The sequence below is a fragment of the Falco rusticolus genome, chromosome 1 (assembly GCF_015220075.1).
Source record: "Falco rusticolus isolate bFalRus1 chromosome 1, bFalRus1.pri, whole genome shotgun sequence".
Lineage (NCBI taxonomy): Eukaryota > Metazoa > Chordata > Aves > Falconiformes > Falconidae > Falco > Falco rusticolus.
This window is the reverse complement of record NC_051187.1, coordinates 65,072,241-65,096,910: the sequence shown is the minus strand read 5'-3', so window position 1 is coordinate 65,096,910 and position 24,670 is coordinate 65,072,241.

The following is a 24,670-nucleotide window of genomic DNA, read 5'->3' as shown; positions in this document are numbered from 1 at the left end:
TCATTGCACTTCATTAAAGCTAGATTGTACAAAAGGTTACTTCAATTAAATCCAGAACTTGACCTTAAATCTGTATGGATTTTTTAGAAAATGTGGTAAAATTGCTGTGCCAATCCTTTGAGATTAACAGGGTAACAACCTTCTTGGTGACTGAAGTTCAAAATATGTTACATCTATTCCAAATTTACTTGCAGATAAATATTCGGATTTCAGGAGATTAGAAGATGAAAGCATGTGTGTATGATCTATAAATGAATTGGCTAAGCAGTTTTGTTAGAAATAGGACAGCCTAGGGAAACTCAAGTGTTTTTTCTTGCCTGTAAAAGCATTGCTGGATGTTTCTCAAAACTTCTTTGAGGAAACAACTGTTTACCCGCACTGCAGGAAACAGTGTTTCTATAAACAAAACCCTCATATTTTCTAAACATAGGCCACACAAATGACTGCCTGATACACTACCTTTTTTGCATGGGTAAGCCTTTTGGTGCAAAAATCTTCTCTCATTTGCCCATTTCTTTGTCAAATGTCTTTGGAACAGCAGGTGTTGGAAGATGTGTTCTGTAGAGAGGTGGAAAGAGAGGCTGATGCAGAACTTTCCTGGGAGCAGGTTCAGTTGGTTTAGGAAGAAGCAACAGTGAGAGAAGCAACAGTGGAGTGATGCTTCATCAGGTTTTCCTAATCAAGCAGATAAGCTCACTAGTCTTTCTGAAAAAGGCAATGGTTTTGATGTCCTAGGAAGCAGGGTAGAGATTTTGTAGGGTGGAGAACTAGAATAACCTAGGTTAGGATATTTTAAGAAATATTGTAATAGCTAGTTTTATTTTGCCCACAGTCTAGGAAAGATTTTAAAATAGGCTCTATGTGCAGCAAAGAACAAAAATATGTGTGTTTGTGTTCATATAGTTTATGAATTTACCATTTATAATATTGTTACTATGACAGACTCCAATTGATTGTCAAAATCTGGCTTCTGTTTTGTTAAGGATTATGCAAACTATGAAATGATGTGGGATTGTCTTTACGTAGAGTAGCTGAAGACAGTATACAACACATGTAAGTAGCAGGGAAGTTGTGTATGCATATTTCTAGTTAGTACTATTGGGAACAAGTGGCCTAGCTCTTGTAAAGTTGTTTATGTTGGGCAATGAGTATGGCCTCCTAGTAAATTGAGATAGACTTGATCCCAAGCTCTACTGAGAGGTAAATTAATCTATAAACTTTAAGGTAATCTCTTGGTTAAAGATGCCTGTTAAAGGTTTCAAAAAATTTTCTTGGCTTTTCCAGCTAGCTAGAAAAATTTCTGTCCTCTAATTAAATAACTCTGGAAATCTAGTCTGTAATATTCCTATGTATAAAATGAGATTTATTCTACATCATTAATTTTTTAATATATCCATGATCGGTGTGGGTTTTCATGAGGATTAGCAGGATTTGGTGTTGCTTATTATTAGCAGTTTTCACTCTGAAATAGTTAAGTTCTTGTCTGTAAGTCGTACAATAAGTCTCTAGTTTAGCAGCATAGATGAGTTCTGTACTGAAAAAGTAGCAATCTCTTGTTAAAGGAAATAAAGATGTAGGGGGAAAAGCAACAATTCAAACTTCTATCACGATCTAAATGGAAAAATGTAAAGTCCTGATATTTGTTTCTGTGTATATATAGAAACAGAGAGCCAAGGCTTATGACATTCCATAGATTCACACATACATCCTGAAATTACTGAAATTAAGTAAAAATCTAATATTAGACAGCATTAGACTTTCTGAGTTTATTTTTGGATCTGACTCATCATAGCAGTTATTAGATGTTATACTTAAAGATATTTCTTCAGGAAAATTTTATAAATTTTAAAGCACTATCTTCTGTCATGATCTTTGAGTGCTAGAATTATATATTCTTTGATAAGGGGAAGTGTATTTCAGCTGCAAATGATTATCAGACATAGATCTTCTATGTATCACAGTTTCAAAACAGAATATTGCCCAGCCTGCATCTGAAGTTGTGGGCACAAGAAACCTGTTACTAGGATGCTCTTTCCAACTACTCACATCTAACACCTTTACTCCTAACACTTTTGAGTAAATCTGTGGAACTAAACAGGACAGCTTTTGGCATTAAATCTAACATACTGAGAGATCTCTGGGGCCTGGGGTCAGACTATTCTGGTTAGTATTGTGAACTTTCCCCTGTAATTTTAAAAGAAAGAAATCTAACAAATGAACCAACTGGCTTATACTCCCCTGCTCCACCAAGTCCTCTCTAGGCCATCAAACATTGTGTCTCCTTAAAATAGCTGTTAATAGCTAAAAATAGCTATTTTAAATCAGACAATGTAAAGAGCTGTTCAAAAAACCCCTACTATTGCCTGTATTTTGAAGCATTCACCTTCTAAATGAGCCATCTGGGCTGAAGGGTGAGCTGTGAGAAAAATATGTTAATAAAAAATCATCAATGGTACAGATACAGGCTTATCAATAATGGAAAAAAAAAATAGTTTCTCTCAACGTAGGCAGTAGAGGATTTTCCATTGACAATACCAAAGGGGGTATGATACAAATGACAACAAATATTATTTTTTTTCACATGACCCATAGTTTGATATTGCAATGCATTAAAACAGGACATTGTGAAGAATATATGCATTTAAAAGGAGATTACACAAGTTTGTGGAAAAAATCTGAAACAATGGTTGTATGAGGCTTTCAGCTCAAAAAATCTTCAAACTGTGATTACTAGAAGATAGAATTGCAGAACGGGGAAAGTTTTTTCTGTACTTTCCCTTTTTATGCTCTTCCCCATAGCTTTTACTACTGGCCTCTACCCAAGACAAGCTGCTGCACTTGTTATACTTGTGGCTCTCAGGCTCACTTTGAAGTCAGGGCTTGGCTATGGTTGTGGAATGGCATTAAGGTAATTTCAAGGATGGAAGCCCCAGAGAAGGGAGCAGTAGGGGTGTGTGTGTTGTTTTTTACTGTTGGTTTTTTTTGTTTTTTTTAAATGCTTGATCTTTCTGTGTGCTTATTACCTTTGCTATGGTATTGCCTCTTTCCTTATGCTTTCTTGTGATTACGTAAAATGCTGAGGCTTGAGCTGTCATCATGTGTAGGTGGTGAAATGACTGGTGTAGCAGCTGTCTTTTTGTCAGGACTAGTTTAACATCTGGCTTGCTTCTGCCAACTCTGTGGCTTCCTGCTGATCTCCATCTCTGCATGTAAGACATCTACCTTGAGCTGAACACAAGCACGTCAAAGAGAGTGCTGGTAATAACAGGGTCTGGTATGCCCTCTGCAAAATGAATCTTTTCCTGTTTGTCAGACTGCTCTGCAAACTAGGAAATTAATCTTTTAGTCTCAAACCACTATACTCAGAGCTCTTGACAGAATGAGGAATATATTTGTTTCACCTACAACTGATCAGAAATTGTTTATTAAATAGGAAATCTATCTCACTGCCTCTGCATGCTTGAATCTAGAAAAATGAGGGATACTGTGCCAATGCAGCAAAGCTTTTAAGTGTATGCTTACCTCCAAGCACAACTTAGGCCGTTGACGCTAATAGTACCGTTTATATACTTACATTAGGAAGTGAGTAAATGCTTTGTGACACTCTGAAGCGCTTTGACACTATACAAGCTCTTGTCTGTGAGTGTGTATCTCTGACAAAGACTGAAACAATCTTCAAGTATTTCAGAATGCAACATCCTGCTTTTTTCAAAGTGCCAGCCCATTAAGGCACATCATATTGATACTCGCCTCACGATTCTGACTCCTCACAGGATGCTACGTTAAATTCAAGGTCATGGTGCTAATCTTCAAAGTCCTTCACAGAACCGGTACACGTTACCTCAGAGAATCTCTCTTTGTGACTACAACCTCTCCTGACAGCTGTGTTCCTCAGGAATTATGAAGCTGTCAACCTCAAGGGTGAAGCCTGAGAGGGCAGAAGACAAGGCCTCCTCAGCAACACAGCTAAAGCTTTGGAAATCATTATCAGAGTAGATAAGAATGACCACAAATCTCTCTGTCCTCTAGGCAAAGTATAAAACTCACTACAACTTAGCTCCCATGGGCACAACTAAAGACAATAAAGATAGAGGGTGAAAAAAGTCAACAGCAAGAAAAAGAAGAGCACGGTGGGAGGAGGAGAAAAACTGCTCTCACATTGCCTTCTCAAAATAAAAGCCTTAGTTCTGATTTGGGGACAAATAATAGAAATATTTCAGATATTACAGACAAGGCATTTATATGTATTCATTAGATATTTTATTTTAAGTTTTAGTACATAAGCATTCAATTTGTGTGTTCTTAAGCTTATCTCAGTTTCCTTTTAATGTAATATTAGTACATAGTTTATATATATTAGTAATAGAGAACACGTATCTAAGGCAAATAAAATGATAGATAGTTCCTTTTGATTATTAAATATATTTTTTTTGGCAAATCATATAAGAATAGGTCAGATTCTAGTAGCTATCTTGCAATGCATGAAGGTCACAAACTGATGTATCAGGATGTGAATGTCAATATCAAACCCACTAACATCTTGTGATCTGCAACCATTATGACAATGGACTGGCCCTTTATCTTTCTCTGTGTTTACCTGGGATTGTCTGCCTTTGGCTTTAATCAATATGCGTGGCTCTTGCAAGTGTGAATTAAAGGTGAAAATTTTTTTTGTCCCTCATGCTAGAGTATTATTAATTTAAAAGCATATAAAGATTGTGTTTAGTTTCAGAACTATTAATTATTTAAATACAGTGGGCATGTCTCTCCTTCTTGTCATACAGGCACACAGGTTAAATGGAGCTGATTGTTGATTAGGGCACTTTAATCCTGCTACTGTTGACAAAGGTATTTATTACTCAGAAAGCTCAGGCTTATATTTTTCCCTTCAAAACAGGCTCTCATGAAAGCAGAAACTGTAAAATTATATGCTTCTGGTTTAATTATAGCGATGTTAAATACAGAATACAAAACCTTTTGTATTGATACTTGGAGAGAAAAAGAGGAGCAAAAGGCTCAGTCCCACAGACATCACTGGCAGAACTTCCACCTGCTGTCCTGGGGATGGGACTTTGTTTATACCTGCATGTTTGCCATTAGTTCAGATGGGTATAATTCATTCTTCTATGTGTTAAAACCCTCCAAATGCTGGAATATAGTTCTTCAGCTTGGAGCTCTTCTCTTTAAGCAGAAAGATGTAAGTTCTGTTCTTACTGCCTAGCTATGAAGTTCCATGGGGTTATGGTGTTCTGCAAAAATGGCAGCTCTAACGTCATAAACAAGCAGGTGCTTGTTTCAGTGTTTTAGTATTGTGGCTGCACTTTTATGCAAAATAGTCAAATGTGTGACTGTGGTTGACTGTGAATAGTAAGGAAATGGTACTTTGCTATGCCTTGCATTAATATGAAATGGGGCACCTCAAAAACTTATTACAGTGTAACACTGGTAGAGTAAATCATTCCTCTATGGCTGGGAAATGTTTGTGTTATTCTCTTCCAGATATTTGTGCATAAAATACTTGACTTTTGCATTTTCATTCTGTGCTAGTGCTCATAAATCTGTGGTGCAACTATACCTCACAGAAAGAAGAAATAAAAGGAAGCTTTGGATGTTAATGCTGTGAAAAGGATGCCTGTAGGAACAGGAAAAAATACCCATAAGCAGTACTTTTATGCAAAGGGGATCTAGTGGCACTTATCTGCTCTGTATGGCAAAATCTTCTGGATGTAAATACTTTTTAATTTATTTTGCAGTCAGATGCCTACTAACTAAATTCCACAATCTCTGTCCTCCCCATTGGAAAACTCCTTGAAACCAGCTCTTTAGTTGTCCCGAGTACTTTTAAGATATGCCGTTGCTAGGTCTTAGCTTACATCGATCCTATGTTTCTGGTGACTATTCCCTGTCGTTACACACTGTTTTACTGAGATAAATATGGTAGAGTATCTCTTGATGCTTTAGTTCAGTTTTTTCTAGACATCACTGCTGCTTTGGACCTGCAGGTCATGCTTCTGGTTGGCAGCAGTGGCAGCGTATCTCTTCTGTTTCAAGGATATTTGTGGCCATTTGGCATCACCTCGAAGACTACGATGTAGCCTACTGAGCTGAATGAGAATGCTGACTCTGACAGTATTTGGCTCTTAGTTCATGCTCAATTTGATCCATTATTTAGGAGCAACAGGGACAGCATTATAAATGTAAATACCTCTTTATGAGCACAGAGTAATATAAGTTCCCTGCCTGTTATGATAAAACAAAGCAGGTTCAATAAACCTCAGGTATTTTTTTCCTAAAATAGCTTTACTGTTGGCATTGTAGCTTCTGGAGAAACCGGCTGCTATCTTCTTTCATCTGCAGGCAAAACACCTGCTACTTGTAAGCAATGGCTTGTTAGATCACTTAAAATATGGGCATTTGTTTTAAATGGCAATTAAACTATTGCATTAAGTCACATTTGTTTCTACTGTACTAAAAGTTCAATAACCTAGTGTACCTTGATATGTACCACATTTCATAGTTGCAAGCTACAGGTCAAATGTAAAGACACTGTAATCACAGCTAATAAAATACAGAAATAGCCTGGGCTGTTAAGGCCTAGACATAGAAAGCAATGCAGAAATGCTGGGCTTGTGGCTCTTGCATTTCTGTCTGCAAGTTTCTGCCTGTTAGCTGTAGGTATTAAAGGCAGAGCTAGCTGAATAGAGAAATATATTTGTGACCTGTTCTCCATTTGGCAGAAAGAAAAAAAGTTTCTGAGTAGTTAGTACAATGAGTATTTTTGACTGCTTTCAAAGTTGATTAGAAGAAGAAAATGTGTTTATGAGTAAATACTTAGCAAGACACAGGAAAATCAGTTGAACTATTCACAAATAACATTCAGCCATCTCAAATTCAGATTGCTACAAGCACTTTTTAGCTAAGCGGAGAAAGTGGCCTTTGTTAGGATCACGGCTCCATATATACTCTCTAATTTTCTGTAACTTTTTAAAAGTAACACATCCTCTCCTATAAAAATGCAAGGGTGTAGCTTTCCTGAAATGCACTGCACATCTCAAAGGCTTGTGGTGTGAATTCCTTGATGTCAAGGACAATGAGTGGTACAGAAAGAGTTAAGCATTGAAGGGGAGAATATAGATTACTGTGCTGCAGGCATCTATAATAGCACCGAGTGAAATAAGGAAAGTTCAGGAAACAGTCATTACTTCCAACAGAAAAACAATCAATTTTGGATCTATATATAACACGGCATATATATTATTGCACTAAAAGGCATCTGTCTTCCAGTCAATACTTTTATACATAATATGCTATATAAAGATTTCTGTAAGAGGAGGTAGCTTGTGCATTGCATTGTTGCAACTGGTCAGGGGTCTAAAGTATTTGTAAAATATAGTTAAGTGTGTAAGATGTACTCATTTTGATCAAAGAGGATTTTGGACTGACTCACCATGCGGACAAACATCTGTTAAATGTCAGACATCAGGTAGTAGTACCTAATAACTCCCGAAAGAATCACTTTACGTCCCCCAGAAGTCACAACTTGCATCATATTCAGGTTTCTGTTGCATAAGGATTTGTTCCCAGCAGGTTGTATATAAGTGTGTGACAGCAGGGGCAAGAATGGTTATGTTGAGTGTTGCTGTCAAATCATTATTATGCTTACTACTGTAAACAGAGGCATACAGCTCTAGCACCTGCTGCTCCTTTCCTGTAAACAGCTAGGATCAATTGAAATATATTCTGACAGCAAGACCTAGATTAATAATTACTCTTGTTATAAATGCAGAGTTGTGGCTTGCTTATCTTTTATGAATGTGGTGCAGTAGTGCAAAACTATGTTGGCTAGCAGACTAACTATAAACAGAGAAAAAAACCCTGCAGATGAAAACTGTTTTACTCTTTTCTGAGATTGAAACAGCATTGAATGAACATTCTAGCAGCTGAGGCTTTCAAGAAGTAGCAAAAAACTATCAGTTAATTGGACATTATTTTTCTGTCACAAAGATTAAATCAAATAAGATTAATTAGATATCTAATTCCAAGTTACTGTCTGTGTGCGAGATGCAGGTCTGGTGGCTTTTTTCATGTGTTTGCAGGTGAAATACTCTGGATTTTGTGTAAATGATTGTGTTTTCAGACTGCACTGAGTGTATTAGAGGTAAAGGTATGTCCTTTCTTGTGGTATTGGATCTGTTGAGTAGCAGTAAAACCAAAAATTCTATATCCTTGTCTTTTTAAAGTGTGACATCAGAACAAAGGCGTTTAAACTTAATTGTAAAAAGGAAAGAGAAAAAAGGGACTGAGGAAAAGGGAGAGTGACAGGTTGTAATTGATCTTTTTTCCTCTGCTCAGTTTAACAGAGGCATTTTCTTGTCACGATTCTGTTTATCAGTCTGTTTTCCTTCTCTGATCAATCTGCTTTCTCTTACATTTTTGTAAAAGTATTTTGTCTTCATTTATATACTACAATGAATTAATAATTCCCCATGTCCTGTTTTTCTGAATGAATCTATGGTGAGTAGAAAAACTTGGCAGCTGTTGAAATGCAAGTGATGCCCATGCACTGTAGTCACTGGTAAATATGCATGCATTGCAGTGGCAAACAGCATGCTCGCTGCAGGGCAGCCTATGCACATTGTGGTTAACTGGAACCTTTCAGTTCTACAAATGATCCTTTAACTTAAAGCTATGCTTTAATATAAATTGTACTTGTGCTTAGAGACATGTTTTCTTTTTGAGATCTACTAAGTTTGTTACATGGAAGAATCTGTGGTAGTCTTTTGTGTAATTTACTTTGATTTTTTTCTTGTTAATAAAATAATTGACCAAAAATCATGTTTACTGTTGTTTTTTTTTTCCAGAGGAAATCACATGAATGTACTCTGGCAAGCATTTCTGCAGGAAGTAAAGATTTTCTGTTATCCTTCGGGATTAGAACTCTGGATTTGTTCTTCCATGTGGTGAATGTTTTCCATGCCACCTATGATGACTGATGTCAGACTCTATCAGGGTCACAGTTTTACTGTTTTTTTGTGTCCAGAGAACTCGTGGAGTCCATATGTTAGTCCAGTCAAGAAGCACAATTTTATAGAGTCAGATAATTACCTCCTACAGTTCTGTTTTTATTGGCAGAAAGTAATTTTTAAACAACATTACCTGACCCCCCAGTTCTGGTAGTTTTCAGGTTTTCCATCAAACCCAGTCTGTTCCCAATCCCTTCTGCTTGTAGTTAATTCCTCGGTTCTAATGACCCACATCTGTCATGGTGAATGTGACTAATTCAGAAGTGTTATAAGAGGCAGCAGTCACATTACAACTCACTGAAGATAAAGGAACTGTTTCTAAAACTAGATCAATGACTTTTGTATTTAACTGTCGTAGCATTATGTGAAAAATCTTGCTTTTTAACCCTTTAAAATGAAACCTTACTCTTAATTTTGTGGGATCTCTTTTACTACTGAGAGCATAACTGACTATATAGGGGTTTCAGTGAAGAATGAGAAACAAAGAAATCTTACCAAGTGGAAAAAGTGCAGGAAGTGAGATGTGAGTAAGGAGAGGTAGTTATATTCCTTCAACAAGAGACAGACATAGCAATTTTGGTAACTGGTCTGTATGTATATGCTGAGATACAATTTTTTTTAATATGAAAAATTACACATGGGAAAATTTTCCTTTGGAATGGAGGGAACGTATCCTCTGCCAGAAACAAGGAAGTGCTCGTTGGTGGCAGAAAAAACATGAAAAAGATTCCCTTGCTCATCAACGTTTCACTTTTAAGCTGTATTAAGTTTAGATGGAGTACCTGCTGTCACTTTGTAGAACCTTATAAATAACAGAAGTTAGGAAACCATTGAACTATTAGATGGGAGAAACAGAGGCTTGAACAATTTAAAAAAGATGTATCGGATCTCAGCCTAAAGCCATATTAAATATCATAGTCATTAATGAGAGATTTTCAGCTGTAGATCCATATTGGTTTGAGTAACAAATACCACTTAGAATACCTGTAAGCTCTCTCATGGATCCAAAGACACAGCCTTAGCATATTGTGGTGGATTTTTGGCAGCACTGAAGTCTGAAATGTCTTATTCTCCTCTTGCACGGATGCTGCTATATTATTTTGGTAGATACCACTTCCGATCCAAACCAGTTTAAGTGAGAGGAGAATAGTGACTTCAAGAAAAGTTCATGGGCAAGAGTACTGTGATACTCAGTTCAGCCCCAGGATTTCTACATAGGTCAGTGATTACTGTGGTCGCTTCTGTCACTTCAAGCAAGGGAAGTAAAAGTGCAAATGCGGTAATGTTAATTATCATTCAGTGGGATCTTTTTAGATTGTACAGATTCTTAATTTTCCTCGCCAGAGAGCACCGCCACCCTTTTCTCTCATTTTAGGAAAAAAAGGTAAGCTCTGAGGGAAGAAGCCTAGTTTCTTCCCAGTAGGTAAAAAATGTCTTTAAAATATTTTAACAGGAAATGATTGTCAAGGGGTGAGATGAGGGTGATAGGGAAAAAAAAATGTGGTATGAAGTGTACTCCTTCATTAAAAAATGGTAGTCTTATTGTTTATTTAGGCAACTGGTTTATTTTCCACAGCAATTTACTCCAGTCTCTGCAAACTTTACTTTTATATTTGGAATGAAAGAAAAAACCACATCAATTCCTCACCATTTAGGAGACATTATGGACGCTAGGTTTGTCTTTTTCATGCTGTCTTACCATGTCTGTCTTACCAAACCTGCCTTTTATGCTAGATCCTGACCTGCTATAAACGGACAATATTAATAGAGCTCTGTCAACATACATAGGATCCAGCTTTGGCTCACTCTTCTCCCAAGTACATAAGTATATAAGTAATTTTTATATATACTACTTATAAATTTGTTCATACATTTGCTGAAGACTGAAATTCTTGTCAATACTGACACAGTTATATCCATTCTCTCATTCGGTGGATGAAGCTGTAGAAAACAGGGTTCATTAGACTGTATAAACAACTTGGACTATATGTTTACAGAAGATATCAAACACCCAAATCCCACCTGTTTGTGCTCCAGGGGCTAATTCAAAGTTTTATTACAAAACCTCTGCTCATCTTTCTTACTTAATCATGGACAAAATGCGCTGTTTTTATATTAAAATTTCTGACAAGTCTGAATTTTTGCTCATTAGCCTGTCCAGTAACAGCCTGTACTACTTTAGCCCCTGGAAGAAGGTTTCCTTCTCTATGGTTGTGCTCTGAATGTGCTCTACTGATTGGTATCACTAGAACAGGTAGTGAAGAAGGTTTGCAATGGTCTCCTTCCCTCATACAGTAGCTCAGTGTTAAGAGCTTTTATTGACTCAATCCCGTCTTGTCAGACAGGATCAATTCCTTCCTCTGCGTTGAAAGGTGTGAAGACAATTCATGTACCTCTCATGTCGCAGAAATGTCCCTTAGCATCTGAGCTTAACTTTTGTTCATTTGGAAATCTCTTTATGGGTGAACATAGAGGACAGTTGACTACTGCCTACCATTTATTTTACAACCTTCTGAGTATCGAAAACTTCTAATTTTATTTTTCTTTTTCTAGACAAAATAAAAAAGGTCAATCTCTTTCAAGCTTTAATCCCAAAAACCAGTTTTTCTAAACCTGTTTTTATTTTTGTTGGTCTCCTTTTGGACTCTTTCAAGTTGGTATATGTCCTTGTTAGTCATTATATAAGACAGGGCGCATTCTTTTTATCTGAGGCTTCAAAGCAGTAAATGAAGTATTTACCCCCATATTACAGATAAAATTATGGTTAACATGTCTGAAGTTGAATTTCACTATTTTACAGTGCATTTTCTATTTTTAACTCCTTACTCAGTTTATGGTTGATTTTTTACTTCTCCATAGTACCTAACTTAGGCAAATCTTCCCAATTTCATATTTCGACATTGGATTTATTCACCCAAAGTACAGCGTTACCTCTGTCTTTGTGAATTTCAGCTTGTGATTTTGAATAATTTCTGCAATTGTTCAGAATTACCATGAAAATATAGGTAAATTCAAAGTGCTTGCAACACTTTTAAGGTTTGTTATCTGCAAATTTTTTGTTTTATATTTTCCCTGTTCTTCACATTCCATGTTGCCTATCATTCAGATCATCAATGAAAATATTGATTAGAAATATTTTTTTTCCCATAGTTGTTGATGTCTGTTTGAAATGCTCTCTCAATTTGACATGAAAATGCTGAAAACTCTGCTTGGGAGATTTTTCAAGCAGTTGTTCTCCCATGTTACAGGGAATTAATCCAGACCAGATTTTTTTAGTGTACTTATGAGACTGCCATAAAAAGTATTAAAAAAAAAAAAAAGGCAACATTAACATTTATCACATCTATTGCTTCTCTGTTATCCATTAGCTTACAACTTTGTCAAAGAAATAAATTATGCCATTTTGATACAACTTTTTTTCTTGACAAATCCATGTCATATGTTTTTTATCATCTTATTATTCTTGAGGTGCTTATAAATTGCTCAATAATATGTTCCAGAATCTTTACAGGAATCAGTTACGCTGTCTCCAATTCCCCAGTCCCTTCTTTCTCTCCTTCTTAAAGATGGTACTATGATTATCCTTCTCCAGTCCCCTATGAATTTAAGAAAAATTCATTAAAATTTGAGAGCTTGTTTCACCTGGTTTACTGGGTCCTCAAGACTGAATTTAGCTAGGCCTTGCAAACTAGTGGACATGTAATTTATCTAAATGTTCCTTAACCTATTGTTTCCCCAACTTGGCCAACACTCCTGTTCACTTTGTAAATATCTGGTTACAATTCACCTTATATGTAAAGAATAAAGCTATTTCATATGTCAACCTTTTCCTTATCAACTCACTTGCCTTCCCCGTGAAACAGTCAACCTGTATTTTTCTCTGGCTTTGGCTTTTAAGATATATATAGGATCTTTTCCTGCTTCTTTATTAATTGATTGGCATCTCAGTATTTTTATTTCAGCTTTGTGTGCTTGTGCTTTATATTCATAGTACATTCTGTATATAGTTCTTTTTGACTTTCAGGGTTCTTAAAGAGGTCTTGAAGTAATCATTAAAGTCTTAATATTTTTTCTTCTTATTGAATTAGTTGGAAAATGTGATTTTAATATAGTATCTTTTAGAGATTTCCATTAATCTCAGTATAGTGGATGCAGTCCTTGTGAAAGACCAAACACAGCTTTTACTTTAAATTTTGCTGTGGATAAATGTTATTTAATTACATTTGAAAGCTTAAAGCCATGAGCTCTCTTATGAAGTGATAGATTCAAACTGTCTTCCACTTTCTCCCATCAAAAACCTCAAATTAAGTTTTGATTAGATATGGGCCATTTTTTCCTCCTTTGCATTCTGTATGCAACTTCTATATAAAAAAAAATTAGGTTGAAGTAATGACTTGTGTGGCTTTTTCAGCATTCCGGAAGATAAACCCATATATTTTCCTCAGTCTGTATAAAAGAAATCAACTCATTTACTTGGCCTTTACACAGTATCCAGGATTCAACTAAATTCCCAACTTGTACAGAATCATCCAGTATTGCTGGTTTGGGGATTTTTGTGGTTTAAGTTGTCTGTAATTACTTTTAGATCTATTGCAGAGTGCATTCAAGGCTTCTTGACAAGGTAATCAAATTGAAATGTGCTGTCTTCAAAGATGAAGGTCATGGTTGGGGCGATTCCTACTTGGGAAATGAAGGAAGTGACAAGTAGAGTTAGAATGGGATCCTGTTTGAAAAGCCCTGAATATGGTGTCCTTGCCTTTCCTGCTGCCAGGGAATTCCCTTTTTATAGGGGTACAAAGGATGGAGAGGTTTCCTCACTGGTTACAAACACAAGGCATTCCCTCAAACAGTTTCCTTGCAAGTGGTATCTACTACCCTACATCCTGGGGCAGAAAGGCTCTATAGAAAGGGCCCTAGACAAAACCGGTAGAAGGGTAGAATTTTACTTCCTTTTGGCAGTTGATTATTTTAGGTATTTTCTGCTTGGCCTATGCCTGGTGTGGGTTCAGCTTAGAAATATGTAGGCTATTTTCTTGTTACTTCAGATGTGCTGCAATACATTTCTATGCAGAAATAACTCTGGCCTGGAGTTCACCAAGCATATGAGCATGAGTTTGACAGTTGTTTACTATAAATAGGTGCTTTTTTGAAACTGAAGCCTGAATTGGTGTGCTTGCCTTTTTTGCAGACTGAGTCCGTACCAATGACCACTGTAAATTGAATCATGATGTATTTAATATTTATGCTTGATGCCATTTTCTAAATCAAATAACCCAACACCTCTTATTCTCACATTCCATTGTTAGGTTGGCAATGTACACTACAGTTGAATTTTATTTTTTTTAGTATCTTTAAAAGTGAGATTTCTTGCTTGAAAAAGTGCTTGAACCTGTTGGGAGAACTTTGTGCCATAAAATTGATGCAAGGGTCAACTGTTTCTAAAGATTTAATACCAAACGGATTTTTTTGGAAGATAGGGTGATATTAATGCACTAGATTAACTTTGTTGAGATTTGGCAACTATTAGAATGGCTAAATTTTCTTGGACATGATTATAGATTTATTATATCACCTTTACAGTGATTTCTCTTGCCTGCATTAAACTTAAATTTTAAACGTTTGGTTTGGGAAGAATAGGCAACTGTCCTCAGTTCCTCTTCACTACGGGTGGAAAATTTCTGTGCTCACCCATTTTGTAGTTCAAGTCAAAGAACTGTAGGGAAATTGTTAACTGTCTGGTTAAGTAATTCTCTCATGTACATTAAAAAAAAAAAAAAAGACATCTAAAGTAGCATGAGAGTTGGTGCTGATTAGATCATTAGATCATTTTCTAAAATACTTTTTTTGATATAGCATTGGATGAATTCTTTTATGTAAATGGAGAAAGAGGGAAAGATCTGCCTGGACAAATAAGCTTGAAGGGTTGAGGTCTGTAATTTAGAACTTCATTGACATTTTGGTCTTTTTAATTCAACTTCACCAAGTCCACAAATAGTTTTTACAGACTGATAACTAACAAAACAAGAAAATGCCGTTTTCCTAGGATTCTTCTCATACTTATCCAGTGGGTAGAGTAGAACACAGCTGGAGAATATGATGCCCTCTTCAAACACACTTCAAATAAAAAAATTGAATAAAACCACACCATGAGGATATCCTTACATGGCAAATTCTTCATCTGTGTGCACCAACTGCCAAAGTACCTCAAGTCTTTCTTCTGGACATTGGATAATAAAACAAACCAAGTAATCCGGTGTAAAAATATGGTTAGGAGAATCAGAACTTTTCTAGTTTTTGTCTAAGACTATTTATGCAGTTTTATTTGTGTCGTTACCTAGTAAGGGTAAAAATGTCCACAATAGGAAATGTGCTTCAGAAAAAGTATCCAGCAAAACAGATGGAGAACTGAGACCACGGTGAGCAGCGGGCTCTCCCAGCAGTATCAACAGGTATTGTACTCATGTCAGCAAAGCTATGCATGTCCAGCTTTGAAGGATTTTGCTCTTGCTGTTCCTGTGGTCAGCGGAGGTTGTGGTTGTTGTCTTATGGGAGAAAAATAAGTTTCTTTGTACAACTGTCAACCTAACACTTCTTGACACATCTGTGATTTGCTTGCGCCGAAGTATTAGAGGCTTTGCATGTTCTATGTTGCTATCCACTTTGTTACTGTGTTTAGAATCTGGCAGTTAACTGTCAGTTTGCAGCATCTTCATTTTTGCATTTTAAACTGAAGGGAAGAGCAACAGAAAAACCACTGTTAAAACAATAACTAGATTAATTAAATATAGAGAAAGCAAAGAAGAAAAGGATGCAAGAAACATTACATATTTATGAAATCTTGCTTTATACTGCTTATTTTGCAGTGTGTCCTTTATTCTACATCGGTTAGCCTCACGCCATCCAAAGAATTTCACTTACACTGGTAGGTTTTGTTTTTTATTTTTTTAAAGGATTTTTTTTCAAGAACAACCGGGCTTTGCAATTTTTATACATCAAGGAGAGTGTGTAGTATGAATGGTCTTTTCTACTTCTTTTGAAAGAAGCAGTAGTAAAAGCAGGTGCAGATGTGGTATGCAGAATATTTAAACCATGTGTCTTACCCTGATTAATAAAAGAGCTCTGTCTGTCAGTTTACCAAACTTCAGATTTTGTTTGTGTGGTGCATAGCTTTTGAGCTGTTTTTATATTTTACTTATATGCTAAATGAGCTAAACTTGCACCTTCAATGAGACCTGCAGGATGAACTTACAACCTCAAGTTAGTCCTTTGCTTATCCTGGTAAGAACTTGAAGTCAATTTGTCCAGTGCAGAATATGAAGAGCAGATGAACAAATAGTTATATAGGGTTTTATTCCCCACAACTCATTGTTATAGATGCAATTTTTATGAACTAAGCGTTCTATATCATGGTAGCTAATGAAAAGTCTGTATCCCATTGGGTAGAGACATAATCAGGAGCTCCATCAGGAGCTTATAACTACAATAAATCTTTAATATACCAAAGGTAAGTTAACAAACTTTGGAGGAAGGATTTTTAGAGCAAGAAAAAGATCTTAGGTGTCTCTCAGGCACTCTCACTTGGACAAAATTCTTTAGTTTTTTAGCTGTTACATTTCAGCTCAAGCCTTGCAGATTGGATGCAGGATTAATTGAATGCTTAATTGCAGACACTATATTGCATGACTTGCTGTCTAGTGTAACTCTGTCATGGCTGAGACTGGCTTTGCCCTCGTTTTACATCCCTGCTTGTCATCATTCCAGGTCTTGCAGCCTTTTCACCACCTCCTCTTTATTTCTACCCTTTCCACTGTTTTCATTGCATTACATTTTCAAAAAAACCCAAAACCCAAAAAACCCCAGTGCCACATTGGTAGCCATTGCATGTGTGCAGTGTTGCAGTATGGTAATGAAACATTAATATTTAGTTGCTGCTCAGGGAATTTCTTTTTCAGCCAAACCCCTTTGAGCACAAGCCTTTCCCGGGAGGCAGAGCCCAAACACTGCTGAAGCATTGCATCACCTAATCAGCTCAGAGCTTCCACCATGCCCAGTGCAGGACATGTCTAGAGAGGTGCAGCAGCACTACCCTGTGAATGCTGAAAAATCTGGGCTCTGTAGCATTACAGGGATAAGGGATGGAAGGAAAAAGCTTAGGTACAACTCAAACCAAGAAATCTGTAGTTACTAACTTCATTTCCTGACAGCATCATGAGAACCTCTTCCTCACTAGATTTTCACAGGCTCTTTTTAAACTAAATATAACTTGTTTATAGTCAGGCTTAATAGACACAAATTTAACTCATCTTCAGTTTCACATGATGGTGGAGAGCAAATGAGCTCACAGGTTCCCATTTAACATGCATTTGGTTAGTACTGGGTTAACACATCCCTACTACAAATGGCATTTGTAGTACTGGGCTGTATTAATAGCATTAACGCATTGCATCTTTCTAAGCATTGGCTTGCTTTATATTGAGAGGAAGATGTTGAATGTCTTACAAATATTTTGACTTCAGAGTGAATATTTCAGGGAGCGGAGAATGTAAAGAGAACTGGAATTCCATGTTGAAAGAAAAAAGTGAATTCTGCCAATTATTTAATAAAAAGCTACATACATAAAAGATATATAGGTGGATAGATAAGTATTATCCAGTAGTACGCTGGAAAAAATGGCATACCTTTCTCCATCAAAACAGAAATTACTGCAGTAGAAATAAATAAGCATATTTGCCTTCCCCCCCTACCCATTTTGTCTCCTCGCCCCCCATTTTTGGTAAACAGAATAAATGGCCTGAATGGGGAAAAAAACCCCACAAGAATAAGATTCTCATAAAAATATTTTCAATAAATAAATCCACTCAGGAGGAAGGTATGAGCTCTAGTTTTTACGTATCTCTAGTTCCATATTTAGGAGTCCCCATCTTTTCTGCTTAACACTTGCTGTAGCTCTTTTCAGTCCCATTCATCCCTGTGCTTATGTGCAGTAAAATGGTCTCTCTTCCTCAGGTGCCTGATTTTTTTTTTTATGCCTCTGATCTCTCCAATAATCACTTCCAGGGCCACAGGTCTTTTAACAATATAGCTTTACAGCATGCATTTACTCTTTTTCCAAGTGTAAGAGGTTGCCACTAAACATGAACGTAATGCAGTTTGTCAGTTTTCAGTAGGTATCTTGGGAAATCTTTTTTTTTGTCTGTAGAGAATGTGTGTCTGTTTAAGCAACAGTCTCCACCAGTGAAGCCTGTCTTCCACCTGATAATTCACTTCAGTGAGTATTGGATGTTCTGAGTGGAATGCAATAGCACATGTCAGGCTTATAAGTCTGCTACCACAGGTGCTAGAGCAAGTAATAAAAACAGCAAGATGAAATTAGGGCAGATAAGTCAGAATTTTCAGTATATTTTGGGCAGACCTAATGGTGACAAAATTGTTCTAGTAAAGAGCAATCTGCTGTGAAATTAAAAAGGATGGTTTTCCTGAATGTGGCAATGCCTTGTGAAAATGAACCCTGTGGAATGAAGTTGGAGTGTCAGAACTTTTTAAACATCCTTGTTTTTAACATAAAGAGAGCGCACTCTTGCCTCACGTTTGGCAAGCGGGATTTTAGACGGTCAACAGCTGGCCTGTATGTTCTGAGGGGTAAAGGAAGATCTTTCAGAAGGGGAAGGATAAATACATTTTTAAGACCTCCTTGGGAATAGAAATTTAAAAATCCTCCTCGGAAAAACTAACAGCACTGTCTTCTTTTCCTTTTCTTAAAATCTTTTAGAGCTCTCTGCAAGGGATGAAACTGTGCCGAGACACCCAGCATTCCTGGGCTGTGGCACAGCCGGACGCATGGCCGCACGCCAGTGTTAACTCAGCTGGGAACATGATGTTCATGGGGGCTTGTGGTCTCGAGGGGTGAATGAGGCAGCAGAAAACCGTATGTTTGTGAGTTTGAAAAACTACATATTTCTTTAAAGAAATTTTCAGCTGGAAAACTTTTTACTGCCTTTACATATGTGGGAATAGTATTGTCCCCCTACTCTGAAATAGGTAGGCCAGATGTTACCAGATGTGCTCAGCTGGCACAAGTGGCTGTCACTCTGACCTATTTCAGAGTAAAAGGAGAAAGGCTAGTGATATGCCTTCTCTCAATTTTTTTCTAAAAGTTGTAGTCCCAGCTTTACCACCTGCTATCCTTACTCAGCTGTAATTACAGTATATGCTGAGTGGATGCAAAAGGAGGCAGCGTGTCCTACTTTAATGAATGGCAAGATTAAGTTCTAATTTTACATTGCTTTCTTCAACCCTCTTTCAGGGACCAAATCCCCCTGCTTTGGGATTATGGGTGCTCCTGTTTCATACCTTACTTTCAGTAGTTTTGCATCTGTATTAACGATAGTGAGAGTGGGATGAGTTTGAGTGTCCTTATATTATCGTGGGTTATAATTAATTTACTGGTCTGCCAAATGAGTATCTTTTTCTTGCTGGTGGGTAGCTTTAATTCAATACCCTTCAGGGTTTAAAGTTTGCTCTGTCTTCTTTGTATTGGGTGTGCAAACCGGCAACTGCTCAAGCTGAGACAGATGAAGGAAATTTTAATTACCTTGAGGGAGTTAAGATTGGTTTTTCAAACATAATAGGCTATCACTTAAACTGGATTATTAGCCTTTCCATTTTATTTTCCAGAAGGATCAGCTGTGGTTTTTAGAGGATATTCAGTTCTATATTACACCATTATTATACAGATTTACGTTCTGCAGTTTCCATTCTGTCTTTAACTTTTGGCAGCTGTTTTAGATTTTTTTAAAAATAATTATTTTTTTATTACTTGATATTGCTGAGCTTGATATTTTCTAACAACTTTTGTCAAATACAGAAGGTAATGCCTTTCAGCTTTTTATTATTAACAGCTTTTCTTTTTTTCCACATCCATGTTGTGCAATCTGGTGTTTCTTCTAATGTTGGTGTTCAGTGGGATCACAAACACCGATTTTCTTCTCTCCTGTCTGCCCCCTACTCCCTGCATTACACACACACATGCACACACAGAGCTGGTGTTGCAGGTGGGTGTGAGGAAGAAGAAAAGAGCAGTTTTCCTGATGGTACCTTTGTATATATCAGTAGGAAAGACAATGATAAAATAATACACACACACCAGTTATTTGAACAATACAAACAGAGAACCAATGAGTTTCTTTTAGCTGCCAGAGAGGAATGAATTTATGTGAATTGATTGCAGGTAATATTTCTGAAGTAGTCTTGGTTTGGAAAAAAAAAAAAAACCAACAAACTTGCTGTATATGCTCAGAGTTTGAGGTTTTGTGCCTTTCCCACTCAAATCAGTGTAACCTTTTCTTGGATCAAACAGTGCTAACCACAGACAGTTACAAACATGTTTGGAATAAATTAGCTCATAAACATTTTATTCCCATCCCTTAATGGGGAATGCTTCACAATGCACTGTCAAATATGATGAGATTTCTCATTTTATGGCTTGCTTTATCTACAGTCTAGTAATTGCACTTTCAATGGCACAGTATTTGTGTGGAGCAATGGTGACATTCAGTGCCCAGTTAGACTACAGTGTGATTAATCCTCTGCATACGTTGCTTAAGGGCCTTATAATTCACATTCTCTTGTTTTACAATGGCAGATATGAATTCAAGAGAGAATCTGAATATGCAATGAGTTCATCTACATCAAATACCGAGTTGTTTGAAATACTGAATATTTTCCAAAGACCTGACTGCAGAATGATCTGCAAATACTTTTCCACGTAACAGTGCTGAGTACTACACCTGAGGATGTGGGAGGTTTTGGAAAAAATCTGGAAATTAACTGCATTATGTGATATGCAAATTCTTTGTAAGTTTGTGTTGGTGAAGGGTTAATTGTAAAAAGTTTATTGGTGAGCACTTAAGGGCCATTTATCAATAATCATGCACACGATAGGAGTGGATTGTATGTTAAACACCGTTATATAGAGACTTTAAAGAAAGCTACATTTTAGCTGGGGGTAAGTGAAACAGAAAACACTTCAACTCCTCTTACCTCTTGAATTAGCCTAGGTGGTTTCTTGGAATTAGGAAGGAAAGATGTACATCACTTAGGCCCTCTTTGTGGATCTTACATGCAGTAGACTTCTAGTGCTTAAGTCCCTCAGTGTTTCAGGTAAATCTAACATACTCTGAAATGACCATACACTTACAAAATATAGCTATGGGTGCTGCCTTTCTGAAATACAGCTATTGAATGAGGTTGCGTATAATATCCTCTTGGTTAGGATATTAGCTCACTATGTGGGAGACCAAAGCTCAGTGCTTCATAGGCTGAAGGTATGTAAATCCCAATTTCTTACTTACTGACCTAGAATCTTTTATCAGTCTATATAATGGATGGAGAAGGGAAAACACTTCTTATAACGTAAGTGTGCAAAATGTCTACTGGACAGAAAAAAACCCAAAGACCACAGCTTCAAAAGCCAAGTTTAGAGCACTGACCTGTGCTTCAGTTCAGCTTGAGGACAAGAAAGGTCTTTGAGGACACTCTTTACCAATTTCTTATCACAAAAGTAGAGATTTTTATTTCTAGCTCTGAGATATCTCTTAAATAGTGGTTTGCATTCTATCTGGATTACCAATACTTTTGCATCCTTCAGTCTTCACTTACTGAAACATATTCAAGATTGCATGCTCAGCAGGGCAGCAGCAAATCTAGAATATGTTTAACTCATTAAGACTGTTCTATCAGGCTTCCCCATGCCCACCACTAGCCCCCCCCCCCCCCCCCCCCCCCCCCCCGCTGACAAAAAAAAAAAAAAAAGTGCTTGGGATATGTTGTACTTTTATTACACTCCTTTTCAGCTCTACAGGCTAGGCTGCTTTGTTTCTGCTGTCTTTGCTAACTGGGGGCTTTGTTTTAAAGTCATGGTCTGGTCTGTATACCTGGATGAAAACATCAATAGCCTATTAATCCCAGGTGTAAATCAATTGAAATCAGTAGAGAGAGACTGGTTTAGGTTTAGCTCCTAATCCATGTTATTGGAATGAATTATTCTTTCTTTTACAACTGAGCAGCCCTGCTGATTTCTGTTAGGCTACTGAGGGGAGAATTTATATCCTGAAGTCTGTTGGAGAGGGATGCAGCTGACTGAGCTACCAACACCAGACAGCAAGTAGTGAACTGAAGTTTCGCATGGTGTGATAGCTGTAAAAAGGTGGGTCAGCTTCTGTATTGTGTGGCTGATAGTTTAGTCTGGTCACAGAGGATCAAAGGCTTGTGCCAGTCACGACCACTTTGACTGCCGGTTCACAGGCACCTGAGTTTCCCCTGTCTGACTGCTCAGCCCCCCATCCCTCCTATGTAGTGTAGCTTCCAGAGCAGTCCTTGGTTTGTCTCCCCAGACTGACCTCCTACTGCTGACGCCACAGACTAGTGCCTAAGTGCTAGTCCAGCCATGTGCCCTCCTTCTGGGTCTGCGTGCAGCCTGCAGCATTGGTCCCATTGGCCGAGCGTTAGACCTGCCGTAAGCGGAGAGTCTAAGTAGCAGGCGCTTTCTCAGTTGTCTTGGAACAGATGTTTTACTTTGAACATTTCATTAATATCAGATTAATTTACTTTAATAGCATGTGTGAGGATGTGTTGCTGACCTGTGGCTGCTGTTGTACTTGCCTTACTCTTCTAAAGAGAAGTGTTTGTCTAGTGAATGGGAATGTATTGAAGCCCGTAGAAGACTATCAGCTTCTTTGTAATTCATCACACCAGTGAGAAAGGTTAATTTTGATGGCAATTAATTTATGGCAAACATAAACAACAACCAAACAATATTTGTATATTAGTGTTAACTACTCTGATTCAAAGGTAGCAATTAGCTTAACTGACAGTTAATAGAAACAAATTGTAATGGTAAAAACATGAACAAAATTCATTCAACTCCTTCAGTTATTTAATGTAATAAAAGTATACTGACTTAATTATTCTTTAACTGCTGTAAGTAAAAACTAATGACATGAAATGGACTTCAGATATTGGCTTCAGGGAATATTATTTTCTCATGTAATAAACCACAGTGAGATGCACGTAAGTAAATACTTTATGTTCACCATTAAAGGAATGATGTACATTTCATGGTGGCAGGATAAATAGCTATAACAATTAATATGGGGAAGTCTTCCTGTTTTTAAAACCATAACTTCTGGCTGCAAATGCAATGGGCACTTATATTGCTAAATTAAATGGTTATGGAAAGAACTTGATAGGGAATATTTTGTATTTTCTCTGTTAACTCATCCTTCAAGGCACACTCAAAATGTCTTTGGTATCACCAGATCAAAACTCCAGTATCTCCATCTAGTCTGGGTTTTGTTGATAATCTGTATGTCATTATTGATAACCTGACCTTTAAAGTGTCTTAAGGGACCAGTATTAATGTGATTTTTTTTAAAGTTTTGTAATTCTATGTAAGAAACACTAACTGTACCGTGAAGACCATTTTAAATAACTTTTGACAAGTTTTGTTTATGTTCTGTTTTCTGTTAATAGTTACATTTTTGTTTAGGAAAAAGTTATGATTAGGCAAACATAAGTGTTTCAGGCAGTCACAAACAACCTGGGCTATGTTTCATCACACAACAGGAAGCTGAGTACCAAGGGAGGTCATTAGTTGCCATTAATTTCATTTGTGTGTGTCATGAGATGTACTGACATTTTCAGAAGTGTAAAGGAAGAACAAATTAATTTATTGAAAATGACGTGGCACCTAGATAAATTCAGTAATTTTATTTACACTCACAATTCAAGCACAAGAAAGAAAATGAGGGAAAAAATTCCTTCCATTCTTTCTGTGGCTTGTAACAGGCAAGCTAAAATTTAAACCAAACATATCATTAAACTAAAATCACTTTGTTTTTCATTAAACTAACAAGTAATGTAAGTATTTTAACCATTAATCAGATTTACAATTAAAATTAAATAAATGAACCAATGAACCAGCAATGATATTAGATTGAATCATCAGGTGGGCAATTTTACCCAGTCAGTATTGTGGCTAATGGCACTATGTGGTAATGACAAGAAATCCCTTTCTAAAAAGTTAACTTGTTTCCTTGTAGTCTAACATATCAGAAAATTATGGCCATTAATGGCACTGAGTATATTTTTCTTCGGTAAATTTATTTAGTCAACTTTTGAAACCTTTTGTATTTAACTTTCTCTGTAATGCTCTGTGCCAATTAGTTTCATACTTTATGCATTGTGCAATGATTTGATTGATTTTTTTTTGGTTTTGTTTTGTGGCCTTTTTTCCTCAGAACTGGGTGAACGCTTAACTGGTGAGAAGACTCATAGCTGCTTAGAATCTCCTGGATGTTATAACACACACCATCATACCTAATGACTATAGCTTCTCCTTACTCTTGAAAAGGTAATATTCATTGGTTTTATTTTAACTGAGGGTTGGTATAGCAAAATTGTTGTGAGAATGGTTACTTTTCCAGTTTCTTCAATTCTTATGTCTCCATAACATTTGTCTTTTTCGTATTGAAAGTAGTACCAGCTTAGCTGACAGTTTGGTTTCCCACTATACATGTCTGCAAATGTGAATATTTGGCTTTTAGGACAGCAGTCCTGCTGTACTTCCTGTTGTTCTGTAGGTTATTTGC